We start from the raw sequence: 15643 nt of genomic DNA, 5'->3' as shown, positions 1-15643 counted from the left end.
CAACCACGAACAATTATTATACTCTGGGGTCTTTTCAGACCCCAGAGTATTATGATCGGAGACCCAGGCGAGGATACAAACATAAAAAACACTGTTACTTACCTCTCCTAGGCTCTGTCGCACTCCTCACGGATGTCGGCCATCTTCAATGATGGACGAGGTGTCACGTGAGCCGGGCTTGCATCACAACGCATAATGATGTAGTCCCGGCCCACATGATGTCTGGGACATCAATAAATAGGCCTGAATCTTTCTGAAGTTCCAGAGATGTAAGTAACACTGTTTTTTATGTTCCCTCACCTCTCCTAGCCCTCTGATCATTATACTCGGGGGTCTGAGAAGACACCCGAGTACAATGTTAGGGGTGTTTATGGGGTTCGCGGGCCCGCAGCCTCACTTACCAATCACCTCTCCTGATCACAGCAGCTTCCACAGAAGGGGAAGCGCAGGCGGCCGTGAGCATGAGCCAGGATGGGTAAGTAAATATGGCCCATTACCTACCGCCTATTTAAAAAAAACATCAGGGGCCTGCTGGGCCCCCTAATGTCCCGGGCCCTGTGGCATCCCCCTGCTACCTCGGTAGTTAGACCCCTGTATATAGTATAAAAAATAATAAAAAGATAGACATTGTAAAAATATATATATATATATATATATATATATATATATATATATATATATATATATATATATTGCAATGTGCAAAACAGTGTCAACTCACTTTTGGTCAACTCACTTCCTCCCAAAAATAACAATAAAAAGTGATAAAAAGTCACGCATACCAAAAATTGGTAGCAATAGAAAACTACATCTTGGCCCACAAATAAAAAGTCCTGAAATATCTGAGTCAACCAAACAGTACAAATAAAATTATAGGTGTCACAATACAGTGACCCCAGGAAAATTGTTCATTTTTGAAAAATTAAGTTTTCTTAGGGGCAAACAAAAGAAATCTGGTATCACTATAATTGTAATGACCTGCTGGACGAAGTGGCCATGTGATGTTTAATGCAGAGTGAACACCATAGAAATATATGCGAAAAATTATGGTAAAATTGTGTATTTTTTCACATCGACCTCCCCAAAATGTTAATAAAAGCTAAATCAAAACATTATATGTACCATTAAATGGTGAAAAACAAAAAAAGCAGCTTGCCATGCAAAGAATAAGCCCTCACATTGCTATGTTGTTGATGGAAAGATAAGTTAGGAATTTTGGATGCTGGGGAAGGAAAATATGAAAAAAGTTGCTGAGAAAAAATATACAAACCCCCCTGTGTCCTTAAAGGAATAAAAAAGGAAAAACAAATACAACAATGGCAAATATATCTGTAGGAAAATAAGTTTCCTTTTATACTTGAGGCCGAGTTACTACAAGGAATGAATTTGTTCATTTTGTTCACATCGGCCACCCTCGAATTACTGCAAACCACAGCGAAAAACACCAACAACCACTGGCTGAGAACATAGCGTCAGTATACGTTACATGACAGGTCCTAATCTATCTCACAGGCTATTCAGTATTCCTTAAAGATGGGCGGACCTACCAAGATTCGATTCAGGTGCTTTGGGTCCTTAATTAATTTTGGGTTGAGGATAAAACTGGAAGTGACATTATTATACTGTGGGATCTCTTTAGACTCTGGAGTATCATAGGTGGAGGCCCCTTGGGGGGAGGAAAACTAAAAAAAATCATGCTCTCTTCATTCACCTTTTATGGTCCTCCTTGCAGCATCCGCCATTCTCTCTCGGTCTCCTGGGAGACGTTATACCAATGAGGCCTGTGATTGGGCCTCAGCGTTGACATGGACATGCCAAGTGTCATGACATCATCAAAGGCCTCAGCAGTGACCCCAGCCACATGACATCATCAGGAGAGCATGGGATGCTGTGAGGAGGCTCAAAAGAGGTGAGGGAAGGTGAGTATAATTTTTGTTTCCACCTCTCCTGGTCCTCCACTTATTATACTCTGGGGTCTCTAAAGTGAAAAAAAATTACTGTAATGGATGTCGCCATTTTAGTTTGTCCAAATTGTTTGGTTTCATTAAAAGCCTATCAATTTAGGATATTTGGGTTGAAGTCATGTTGAAGCGGTTCACCCAGCTCTAGTCTTCGTTATAACTTTTTGTCCAGGTAAATACCCGACAACTATTAACAATATCAACCTTCTGACCATCAATTCTGATCAGTGGTTATTCTTCAACCACCCCAAACTAAAAATAATCTTTTTATTTTTACTCAAATAAAAAAAAAAAACATTACTATTGGACCATTTCAAATTTTCCAAAAAGTTCAGGTTGAGCCCAACCACAGATTTTTTGGGTTACTGAATGAATCTGTATTATGCTTTGGGGTCCCTTCAGATAATCGGGGGCTCAAGGGATGTAGGATAAAATAAACTCATCGTGCTCACCTTGCTTCAACTCTCCTGAGCTTCCTTGAGATGCCCAGTGTTTTCTCCTGGGTGTCTTCCGGCTTCTTCAAGCCTCCTTGGCCAGTGGTCAAAGGACCGTTGAGGCCTGGGGTTCTACCTAAGCGATGACATGAGACACATGACATGATGCGCCCAATGTGACTGCTGAGGCCCAATTACAGGACTCAGCATCACCCTACCAGTAACATCACCCAGGCGGATGGAAGACACCTAGAAGAGACCACCAGATACTTTGAGGGACCTCAGTACCGGTGAGGGAAGGTGCGTATGCCTGTTTATTACTTTTAGGCACCTCTCTATTTTTGAAAGCATCCTTACTTTCCCACCTAAAACTTTTGCACAACACCGTATGTTAAGACCTACTTGTATATAACACATTGTTGGAATACTCTGGTTGCTTATGAATGAGAAAATCTAGAAAATGACATAGTGTAGGATTTCAGCTCCTCGTAATACAGTACATGGGAAGTGGGAGCAGCCGAGGAACGATTAACACCAAAGCAACAGAGGAGAAGGGCAGAACGTTCCACTGGCTGCTCCACCAGAAGCCATTGTTGATACCTGCGACTATACAATGTAGCACCTATAATGATATGGTATATACAATAACTGTAATGCTGTATATACCATGTCATTGAACACATCTCAGAGGAGAACATAGTGATTTTACCTGAACCGAGTGGGTGCACAACAGATTTCTAAGCCTCTACCCCTACTGTTCTCCCGCGTTTCTTTGTACAGGTTCTTTAGGATTCAATGGGAAATGTAATCATAAAAATCCAAGAGAAGAAAATGCAATGTGATCTTGGTGAAGAAAGCAACAGTCCATTTTGTACGGAAGTGGTAATGACCGGTATACAGTAACCAGTACTCAGGGAGTGTTTACATCATGTACCAACAGATTAAGCTGTATAGACATGACTGGATTTACACACAGACACAGTATATATCTGGGGGAAGGGCACCTTTACAGTAATACTAGCACAGTATAGTCATACATATGCTTGGGACATTTATATACACTAAGTGCTGGAGGACTGAAAGGAGGATACAACATGTTGTACAAGATGTTGTGAAGAGCACCGCAATGTTCTGTCTTATTTTGTAAATATATAAAGGCTATACATACATACAGTATCACTTTAATGGGGTTTCCATTCTCCCGTAAATAACTAGAGAGACAGGGAGGGGATGTAATGGAGTCAGAAGAGGAGGGGACAGTGACACCCAGAAATCACTCAAACCACTGCTAAAGCTATATGGGTGCACTTATTAACCCATTATTAGCACTAAGGCCCGGGTTCAGATGGGGTCTTTTGGTCTGGAATATGACGTCAGATTCCGGACCAAAATACAGGTAGCCGCGACTCGTTACTGCTGCAGAGCAGTGCACCGGCATCTAGTCGCGGCACTCTGCTCTGGATTAGACCCAAATGAATGGGCCTAGTAGGGAGGGAGTGTCTTCAGGCAGATGTCCATGGCTGAATCGGCTGAGGAATCCGCCTGAAAAAATGACCGGCTCCCATTGATTTCAATGGGAGGCGTTTTTTGGTCAGGATTTTGACGTGGATTCCGCGTCAAAATCCTGACCAAAAACCCCGTCTGAACTCAGCCTAACAGACCTTTTTTAAAAACAAAATAAAAAATATTGTACATGGAAACCCCGTTTAATCTTCCCCTTATTTTTTGCAGAATTTTCAGCTTGTGAAAAACGACTAATTTGGACAAAAGCAATCTTCTGAATCCGAAGTAGCAATTTTTTGGAAATTGGAGTTGTGGATCCTTCAGATTGCCAGGGTTGGGTGTGGTTTAAACTTTGTCCTTTTCCTTATTTTTTTGCTAAATTTTCCGCTTGTGAAAAAGTAACAATTTTGCCAAAGCAATTTTCTGAATCCATAGTGACACCATTTTTGGAAATCGGAGTTGTGGATACTCTCGGTTACTAGAGTTGAGTGTGGTTTATACCTTAACCTTCTTTTTATTGCATGGGTTTGGGGACATTATGTTTGTGCTCCTTTTAAAGGCCCCTGCAGAGACTTTTATTGGTTTGGGTGGCAGTTTGGTATTTCCAGGATTTTTGAAAATTAGACATCCATTAGATTTTAATTCCTTTGAAAAAAAAAACCAAAACATTAATCGGGCATTTTTTTCTATAAATGGAAATATAAAAATTACTTTAGATCTGATGTGTGGAAACACTGTCACGGTTTTCTATATAAAACGGAGGACAATTAAAAAGAACACGAGACGAAGTTTGCAGATTAATGAATTTTGCACCTTCACGTGGCCTATAAATCTAGTATAAAACTTTAATTAATTCTTCTTTTGTGGTTCCACTCTTACCTTGGCCCGTCCTCACAAGCTGACACATTAGCTGCTTGCCCATTATTCTAATTGAAAGCATTAATATTTCAGCAGGCCATACCAAGGATTAAATTCCACTAGCTCACCAAGTGTATTACAGTACACGAGAGAGGTTTTCTACGGGACAACCTATGGGGCTTGCTCAAAAAAATATGAAAACTTCTAGGAAATTTTAATCAAAAACTATATGGCTACATTCAGGTGACCGAGGTGCAAAATGGCCATTTTCATGGCCGTCTTGCACCCGAAGGACACCCATTGTCACAGATCCCCCATACTTTACAAGATATGGAGGGATGTGTGAAAATGGAGAAAAATGGTATATGCCCTATACTGTGATGGTTCAGACATTCAGGTGGCTGGACATGGCCCAAAGAGAATTGGGATCTGCAGTGGTTGCCCCAACGGAGAAACCCCAGAGTATAATAGGGGTGTGTGGTCGGTGGACACCAAAAATTTCTGATTCAGCTGAACTAGAAATTTTTGAAAAATGAAAAACAAACCTGGCTTGTTATGAACTGATTTGCTCCTCCCTATTGGCAACTATCGGTTTAGTGTAAGACAGCCTCACAACTAACTTTGGAGCTGATTATTTGTCATGAGAGGCATAAGAGACACCCCTGAGCACCAATGCAAAAATCTATGACTCTTACCTTGTGCAATGTATATTACTGTATAATACTGATTTATTATGTTGTGTCAGGGTCTGGGGTTGCTAGGTGGGGTGGCATAGACACACAAGTCCAGTTTCTTTAGTCCAAAACAAAGGTAGAGTTTATTTTCACTTGCAGCAACAAAAGGAAACAATACAAAAATAAATACCTGCCCGGCTAGGCTCTAATTAAACATAGAATAGGTTGCCTCACCTAGAATAACAGAAATCCAAAGCCAGTAGAATCATTCAGGACACAGCTCCAAAAATATGACCTCTCTGTTGGCTCTCCAACCAAACTCTGCCAAAAGTCTGCTGCTGGAGCTGGCGTCTTAAGCTCCCTTGATGAGCAGACTCTCTCTTACCAAAGTGTGGAATGGAGGGGGGAGGAATGACAGGTCCCACTACCAACCTACCTGCCATTCCTAAAAATCCAGCCCAATACTGAGCATTTACCAAAATGCTCAGCAGACGAAAGTTGTCTGCTGAGAACAAACATTCCTTCTGGAGTTTTCTCATCTCACCCACCTTAGTAGTCTGAATGAAATGCACACCCCCTCCATTACCTGACCAGCCATCGGCTTACAGTTGTAATATGGCCTTCAGGCTCCCTTGACCATCAGGACCTTGTAGTAACTGTAACCAATGCACTCCTTCTAGCTATGCCTCTGTTTTCCACTATCACCTATTCCAGTGATGGCGAACCTTTTACAGACCGAGTGCCCAAACTGCAACCCAAGACCTACTAATTTATCACAACGTGCCAACACGGCAATTTAACCTTAATAATGTGCGGATCCACGATTGCACACAATTACAGACCTGAAAAATATGGTCATACAAATGGGGCTTTATAGAGCTTTCTGCTCCACTGTGACTCCCACACGGTCCAATCCGCTTCACAGTGACCCCTCACACAGTACAATCAGCTCCACAGTGACCCCTCACACAGTACAATCAGCTCCACAGTGGCCCCCACACAGTATAATCTGCTGCACAGTAATCCCCACACAGTACAATTAGCTCCACAGTGGCCCACACACAGTATAATCTGTTCCATATATGGTTGCCCAAAGAGAGGGCTCTGAGTGCCACCTCTGGCACCCGTGCCATAGGTTCGCCATCACAGGTCTATTCCTTATTGGTAATGTGCCATTAGAGAATGATCTATTGTCTGTATCTTATTACTTTGCACATTACTCTGCACATATTATAATTTAGGTAAGTTTCGGTGCTGCTCGGGGGTTGGTGATGGTTGCTATTATGGAGCTTCTAGATCTTCTTTATTCTGTATTTGGATTTTAACCTCTACTTAAATAAAGAAGACATTGCTTTCTATGGTTTTGTCATTCTGGGGTCTATTTTTGATAGGAGGGGTTGTATGTTTTTGACAGCAGGATATCTTATTAGCTTGTTCCAAGTCCTGCTATACTGGTACTAGTACTGTCCCATAGAAGGCAATAAGTTATCTCCAGGCTACAGGTGCCTACCATCCAACTGAGGGTGTTGTCATTGCTCCAAACAGGTAAGCGGCAACGCCTTTGGTGCTCCAAAGAACTACTCAATTGCATAGTGTCAAAAACGGTGGTATCTTGGTATCAAAACACCATTTGATTCAGGTGAACCTAATCTATTTATCTGGGCTGATATGCTGGGATCTAATGACAGACTTCATTTTGTACACTGTTCCACTGGGTTCACATCTGTGCCAGGTACGTCATAACCCCCGGAGAAAAGGGTGCTGCAGAAACCCAATAGATACCCATTATAGTCAATAGGGTTTCTCAGGCTACATTTTTGTCCACTATTTTAGGCCCTCTGATGGGCATAAATCTGGTGAAAATGAGGCATAGATGTGAACCTAGCCTCACCAAGTTCAGGCGTGGGTATTGAAAATACTGAGGCATCAATTGCTATAATTTTCTGGAAGAAATATGTAATTTTTTGAAAAAAATTCATGCATGCCAACATTTGACCCAACCATCTGACCCAACAGGACCTGTGAAATCGCCCTTGACAAAGGGCTTGTAAATGGCCTGAAACGCGTTGTGATTTCTGTAAAGAATCTCAAGAACAGGACCAGTCCAAACTACACAATTCAAATGTAGAAAAAGACAGATACATCCGCGCTTACTACCCGCGTAGTCTTGTCAGAAATCTTTAATAAAGCCTTTCACACACAACGCGTTTCGAAACCTATGGCTGGTTTCTTCATCAGGTGCTTTTGTTTTGTGCTTTTTTCTCGTGATTTCTGTAAATACACTCACCTTCAATAAAGGTTTTTTTCCTTTGAAATCCCCGGTTTGTGCTTCAACATCTTTACCAGTGAGTGCGGATCCTCCGTTACAGACCTTTGGTCTCTACTACTGTTGTCCATATCCATTCTGGTCCTCCGGTGATGACTTGTTGAACCGCTGCCACTCCCACCTGGGATCAATCCTTACAAGTGTTTAGGGTGTTGTGACTGCTCAATCTGGTCAATTTATTAAGTACCTGTACCATCCTCAATAAAAAATTTTAATACTACACTTAGTGCGCTCCTTTTTTTCAACACTTACAACCATGACGGCATATAAGATAGCAAACTGAATAAATTATAAATCAAGTCAGTCAACTGGCACGAGCTCTATATGGCTTCTACTTCTACTTGGGTTTCTGGCTGGCGTGGATTTATATTCTGGTACATGAACCTGACGTATTAAGAGTTCGGTCTGGGACACTATTAAGCCTGGCCTAGGAAACGCCATTCTTAATAAATTTCCCCAAAGTTTCTTTCCTATTAAATCTCCTATTCATTACGCAGAGGCCATACAATCTTTGTAGCATTGTATATATTGAACATATAACCATGGGCGTTAGGTTACAGCCCGGAGGGAAAGTGTTAAATGTCCACTGGCAGCGTAAATCCTCTTGGCGGCCGCGTTAGGAGCTTTACACTTACACCTTCTCTAAGGAACCGTGAAAGGGATTAACTATTTCTGGAAGTTGGAGGCCTGCGTGCGAGGGAATGTACTGCTGCTGATTCCTATGTAATCTGGAGGCTATTCTAGGAAATACCTTAAGGTCCTTCTTACTTCCAGCAGATAACAATTGTCTTTCGTACAAGCGATGACCACGATGCTGCCTCTGCCACCTGAGACAATGAAAGAGGCGGGTGAAAATTTCTAGGGCAGCGTAAGTAAGAGAAGACTATCAGAGTTAAAATGACACCGCTTTGACGGTTTACGTTGGTCATCGCTATGTTTACCTGTGAAAATTTAATGCACCGCACATCAGAGAATAGGCTTGTAAAAGGGAATGACACTTGCTGTGTGGATGAGGCTCGCAACGTATGCCTGTTGTACCTGGTGGCCTCTACTGCCTTCTTCTAGGTGAGTGTTGCTTTATACAATGCCTTCTGATCTGTCATAGAATTAACCCTTGCATTACTCTGCTGTCAATGTTTTCTATTGTGTGGGGTTTTGGGGGGGTTGCAAATGTTTCGCCCTTCCCTAGTCCCATGCATTATCCCTATAGGTCGTAGAAGAGACGCTCGTATTGTGGGCTGCTTTATAGGCGGCTTTGTGACCCCAGTCTATACAGTAACTTACGTATACAGAGGCGTAAATAACCCCTTTAGGACCGACCTCTTTTAGACCTTTAGGACAATGCAATTTTTTTTTTTTACTGTTGCATTGGTAACTTTTCATTTTTCCATAGACATAGGTTTATGATGGAGTTGTTTTTGCAGGATGAGTTGCATTTTTCAATGACACCATTGCAGGAAACATATAATTTATTCATTAACTTATTTAACCCTTTCAGTGTAGAGGATTTAAAAAACAGTGAGGCCTTTTGTGTTTGGGTTTATGCTGAAACTATATCATATTCTGTGTGCTGGTACGATGGCTGCAATGCCAAATATATTTATTATTCATGTTCTATAACTTTTACATAATAAATGCATATTTCTTATTGTGTCACTGCCTTCTAATAGCCGATGTAGACGTATCCTGGACTTGTTTTTTAATAGACTGGTTTGAGTTTTCAATGGTACTATAGGGACTTTTCGATTTATGGGACTTTTTTGTAGAGAGCGTATTAAAAAAAAATTAGCTGTTGTTTTTTGCATTTGGTTTTTATTGGAGTTTATAGTACCATGTGGTTTAAATAATATGTTAACTTTATTGTTTGGGTCACAAGGATGTAGCTTGAAGTTTATGAGCTCCAAACGTGGGTGTAGCAATAGCAGCTGATATGGTTATATAGGTTGAAAGGGTCCCCTCAGGCACAAGAACATTGCTCCTTTATGTAGGGAAATACAAGTAGGTGTTGGTTGGTGAAAGTTCTCTGATATATGACACGATTATCCTAATTTGGTTAGGCTAGTACCTGCAACTGGGCCCAGTAGCCACAGGGGCCTACAGGTCACCACCAACACACTAGGCCTGGATACACCTCTTTGAGCTCTTTTTCATTTCCCTTTGACGGCTGTCAGTCTTTGCATCATAAATGTATGACACACAGCCTTCCACTGTCAGAAAAGAGAAAATTATTATTATTATTATTATTATTATTATTATTATTATTTATTTATATAGCACCATTAATTCCATGGTGCTGTACATTATTATATTAATCCCATGGTGCTTTACATTTGGGGGTTACATACAGTACACAGAATATACAGGTAGATATAATACTAACAATGACCGACTGGCACGGTGGGGTAGAGGGCCCTGCCCGCGAGGACTTACAATCTATGGGGGAAGGGGGGTAGAGACAGAAGGAGAGGGGGAGACTGTACAGATGGCAGTGCGGTGATAGTGTTATTGGAGGTTGTAGGCCTTCCTGAATAGGTGAGTCTTCAGGGCCTTCTTGAATCCTGTGATTGTGGGGGTCAGTCTTATGTGTCGTGGTAAGGAGTTCCAGAGTATGGGGGATGCACGGGAGAAATCTTGGAGACGGTTGTGTGAGGAGCGGATGAGAGCAGAGCGGAGAAGGAGGTCATTGGAGGATCTGAGGTTACGTGTGGGCAGGTAGCGGGAGATTAGGTCAGAGATATATGGAGGGGACAGGTTGTGGATGGCTTTGTATGTTAACGTTAGTAGCTTGAACTCAATTCACTGGGCTATAGGTAACCAGTGGAGGGACTGGCAGAGGGGAGCAGCCGATGAAGATCGGGGGGTGAGGTGGATTAAGCAGGCAGCGCAGTTTAAGGTGGACTGGAGGGGGGCGAGGGTGTTAGCTGGGAGTCCATGGAGAAGGGTGTTGCAGTAGTCTAAGCGGGAGATTATGAGGGCATGGACGAGTGTCTTGGTAGTTTCAGGGGTGAGAAAGGAGCGGATTCGGTGGATGTTCTTGAGCTGGATGCAGCAGGAGGTGTTGAGGGTTTGAATGTGTGACTTGAAGGATAGGTCAGAGTCCAGGGTTACCCCAAGACATCGTGCCTGTGGAACTGGGGTAAGTGGGGTTCCGTTTACTTTGAAAATTAATCTTTTCATAGTAAAAAAATATTAGTTAGTCATCAACATATAGTCAAGGGGAGATTCTGGGGGAGAGGTTGTGTAACCAAAGTGGACATGATTGTTGAGTGTAGGCAGTGACAAGAGATTGGAATGATAGGAAGTGTTGCATGACATGTGAACACATTTTCATGGCAGTCTGGGTCCAGATAGAAACGCAAAGAGAAATATAAAGGCTACAAAAAAAAATGTATGGACACAGCTGATGGTTGTGAGAAGAAGTTGGGCAGGGGGCCCAAGATGAGTTTTTGCACCAGAACCCATGAGCCTTTAGTGAGTCCCCTCTTCTGCCCCCTATAGTGATGTACTTGCTACCCTTTCAGTATTTGTCTTTTCTGCAGTAAATAGGACTATACCGTATACAGATTTCTGTGATCTGTTAATGGGATTAGAATCCCGACCTATAGTATAAGTATAAGTAGCATGTAAAACAATTAATCTAATTAAGACTATATTGTGTATTTACTAAGCAATCAGTAGTTTTTCTGTGCTTATAAATTAAACTAAAGGGAACCTGTCACCAGATCTGAACAGCCCAATGACATATATTATCTGATCGGCGCTGTCACCGTGAGCATTTTAATGTTTTGTTTATCCATATCTGTTCAGCCATTCCGAAGATATAAGCTCTTTTAGTGTTGATGTATATTAGGATCTACTAGACAAGCGGGTGGTAACACTGGGGTGGGGTCTCTGTGTTCTGTATGTCATGTTGTATTGCCGCCCACTTGTCTAGTAGACCCTATTCTGTATCAACACGAAAAGGTCTTTGGAATGGCTGAACAGATTTTTTGTCATTGGGAGTTGCATACTTGGTGACAGGTTCTTTTTAGAAATAGAGTAAAAAAAATAGAACAGAGGGTCTAGCACAGCTGGGCTCTATAAGGCTAGGCCCTAGGGTTGAGCGATCGGGATCGGAAAAGATCGGATTCCGATCAGCGATCGAGTAAATTTCACAATCGCGATCGGAATTCCGATTGTTTTAGGCAGGATCGAGGTCGGAGGTTATTACCCACAATGCTTTGCTACTGGCCAAGCGTTGTGGGAAAAGCAAACAATGTTAGGAAGGAATGGATGCCACAGCACACCCTGTGCCGGCGTCCAGCCACTTAACTCCCTGCGCGCCAGCTGAGACCACATTCATTTTTACGACATAGCAGGGAGGAAACAGAAGAGTATTCATTCCTATACTCATCAGCTCTGCTACATCTGAGATCTACATCTCAGATGTAGCAGAGCTGAGTATACAATAAAGAGTCGATAGACAAGTCCACTTACCGCTGCCGTTCCCCGTCTGTTCTCTTCTTGCCTCTTCTCGGTCCGTGCACGCCCCTAGCTCCCAGGTTACTGTTACAGACCTAGGAAGAAGGCGGGGCTTGTGGCTTAGGAGAGTGTGGGCGGGTACTGTATCCACCCACACTCTCCTAAGCCACACCAAGCCCCGCCCACTCCCAGCTTCAATAACACTAGCCTGGGAGGTGGGGGCACATACGGTGCTCTGAAGACATGCGCAGTAGAAAGAAGAGGAGCGAGAACAGCGCGGATCGGTAGCGGCAGCTGGTAAGTAGGAATTGGGATCGAGATTGGGTTGGAATGAAAAATGATCGGAAATCGGATTTCAAAATCGATCCTGAAAAGTCAAGATCGGCTCAACCCAACTAGGCCCACATGTGCACTGGGCTCTCCATTGCTTGGGTCCACTAAAACAACGGTTACCTACAAAGATGACTATAATGGGGTCCGCCAGGTGTCCACCTTTTTCTCTGTCTGGGACTTTGGCGGAGGCTTCAATGGAGAATCCAAGGCAGGTGTGAATTTAGCCATAGACTGAAACACCGGGGAACAAGATCAGTCTCATCTAGGTCCACACACTCAAAGTCTATGAAGTCCAACAGGGTTTACTATACAGTTAAGGAGACTTTTACTTATAGAGTTGGAGAGAGGGAAAGAGAAATTCTGAGTTTTAGTGTGTACGCCCCTGACGGCATGGTACACTGCATCTTTGGAAAGCTTTATGTGTGTGTACAGTAATAATAATACTGCATGGTTGGTGTGTGAATGACGGCTTATCTGTAGGATGCACCTGTTCTCTCTCATTACATTGCAGTTTTTCTGCATTCTGCTGGGAATTGCTCATTTCAGATGCTATTGTATCAGTATTGCCTTGTATTGGGATTGTGTACAGTACCGTATTATTACGATTCCCCAGTCAGATGTGAATACTTACTTAACTTTGAAAGGTCATTGCCATTAAGAAACCCGTCATTGCCATTCTGAGACTATCATTTACATGTGGCAACGTCACTTATTTTTAGAGATCTAGAGATCCAGAGGAATTGAGACGGAAAGTAGATATTTATTTGCTGAAGCTGAATATTCTGTTTTAAGAGGACTTTTGATATCCGCTTTGTCGGAATATGAGAGATCAATAGCGTTAGTTTCGGGACTGATATCTCTCCACTGTCAGAAGAGCAGGCCATACAGCCTAGCGTCATTGTTGGACACTAAAGGATGCCCCCATGACTACTCTTCCATAGCCTTGTACTGTCAGAGGGGACATTTCTTACTACCAAGCAATGGCGCTGAGTTGTACGGCCAGCCCTTCTGATGGTGAATGAGTATCAGTGCTGAAACTAAGGGAACTGATACCTCCGGCACTTTCAGTACTGCACAGTGCACTTTCTAGTGGTAGTGATATATAATGCCGACAGAGCCAAATGACGTGAGAGGTCCTCTTTAAGTTATTTTGCCTTTATGTGACACCTGACTTATAGTAAATGCTTTCCCCACCCCCCAATGATAAAACATTGCAGTTGGACCTCCATATATCAGTGGAGGTCCAACTGAATGGGGACTGTATCCTTGTGACCTATCTTTGTGATGTAGCATAATATTGTCAGCTGTGAATACCCCTAGCAAAGACTGACTACAAAGAGTGTCTGTCTCTCACTGAAGGACCAGACATGTCTGTTCATTTGTCAATTGACAGTTCATCGATTTCCACAAGAAGAGTGTAATACTCCATATCCCCAGTGGCGGTGCTACAGAGTAATTAAACTCTTCCTGACAGGTTTCTCCACAAGTGAGAGCTGATCGATGGGTGTCCATAAATTTATCTTTGGGGACCTGTCTAAAAAATACCCAAAGCTGACCACCCATTACTAATCAGCATAAAAGAGATTGTCAATAAGAGCAATTTAAAGGAGTGTTCCAACTATTTTTTTTACACTGTCAAGAGTCTTAAAACAACAAACACTATATACTCACCTCTCCATGTGGACAGCGATCGAGTGAAGAGATTTTGGTGTTCTTGACCATTGGCCCTCACGTTACCAATGCAGGCAATCAATGGCTGAGCAGTGATACTATGTTCAAACATATCACTAACAGCTTTACTGTATAGACTGCAGCAGGTGCGCAGTCAGCTCAAGTTTTTTCTTCAAAATGTTAAATCTTAGTAAATCTTACATCTTATTCTTTAAAGAGAACCTCTCCCAACCCCAACTCTTTGCTGTACAGTTGGAATTTTTTCTCTACCCCCCACCGTTCCTGAGCATCCAGTACTTAGCAACCAATGGTAACTATAGTAGACTACTGTCTACAGTCTGGTGTGAGGTCCTGGTTTGGAGAAGATAGCATGGGACCACTCACCTGATAGTAGAGAGCATATTTAGCATAATGGATGCTAAAAATAACTTTTATGATTGCTCAGAAATGGCGGGGGCTAGAGAAAACTAGAATCCGAATCATCGGAGTGGTACCAAATGAAGGATGCTAAAGTTGTAGTTTGTGGAGGTGGTGAAAGGTCCTCTTAATCTCAAATTCATTACAGTTGCCATTAAGCATATACATCCTGTGGCACCATGCAGGTAATACAGCAAAGAAGGATGGGCCTCAATTATGACCTCACTCAAGGAGGATTTTTACCATGAAATACCTTATATATTTGAAAGCAACACACACTTTATTGGTTATCTATATAATTAAATGGACTTGCTAATAATAAAGTCAAATATATGATACATTTTGGGACACAGCCCTAAGATATTGTACTAAGCCACCAGTTGGGCATCAAAGCCCTAGAGGCTGCTAATAATCGTGAACACCTGGCTTGTTCTCATACAAAGACATTGAAAGCTGAGACTAGAATTTTCCTAGAGGCTACAGAGGAGACAATAAGGCAAACAGGCAGCAAGCTCAATGCACTGAGCAACTCTGCAATGCCTGACTGGTCAAGTTGGTTGAGATCCAACATTTCAAGCCTTGAGAGCTAAATTTGTATCAACCTGTATACAGGCTGGAGGAATACTTCCAACCACGTTGTTGCTGTAGATACCAAGAAGGAAGCCATGTGGTGATAGGGTCCCTGGATAGAGGGAAAAAATGCCAGGTTGATCTCATCATTATCTCAATGGGTGATAAGAACCTGCATGGGAATGTGGTCTTGCAGTGTCAGAAAACAAAAAGTGAGAAATGAGATGAGGACACTAAATGAATCCACTAGAGAAGACAGTGTAGCACACTGTCAGGGCTCATAGGAACCCATCTATAAAACATAGTGTAGAACACTGTCAGGGCTCCTAGGAACCTATCTATAAAACATAGTGTAGAACACTGTCAGGGCTCATAGGAACCCATCTATAAAACATAGTGTAGAACACTGTCAGGGCTCATAGGAACCCATCTATA

At 42.4% G+C, this 15643-nt stretch overlaps 1 protein-coding gene across 1 annotated transcript in view; it reads left to right on the top strand.

Annotated features, from left to right (window-relative positions):
- Positions 1 to 8467: 8467 nt before the first annotated feature.
- MYO3A (myosin IIIA) overlaps positions 8468 to 15643 on the top strand; it is a 151793-nt gene continuing 144617 nt past the window's right edge. Inside the window, exon 1 of the mRNA XM_075271730.1 lies at positions 8468 to 8821. The gene's annotated coding sequence lies outside the window, so the exon portion shown is untranslated. The remainder of the gene's footprint in view (positions 8822 to 15643) is intronic.

Source organism: Leptodactylus fuscus, chromosome 4 (genome assembly GCF_031893055.1).
Source record: "Leptodactylus fuscus isolate aLepFus1 chromosome 4, aLepFus1.hap2, whole genome shotgun sequence".
Taxonomy (NCBI): Eukaryota; Metazoa; Chordata; class Amphibia; order Anura; family Leptodactylidae; genus Leptodactylus; species Leptodactylus fuscus.
This window is presented reverse-complemented; position numbering and strand designations above follow the sequence as displayed.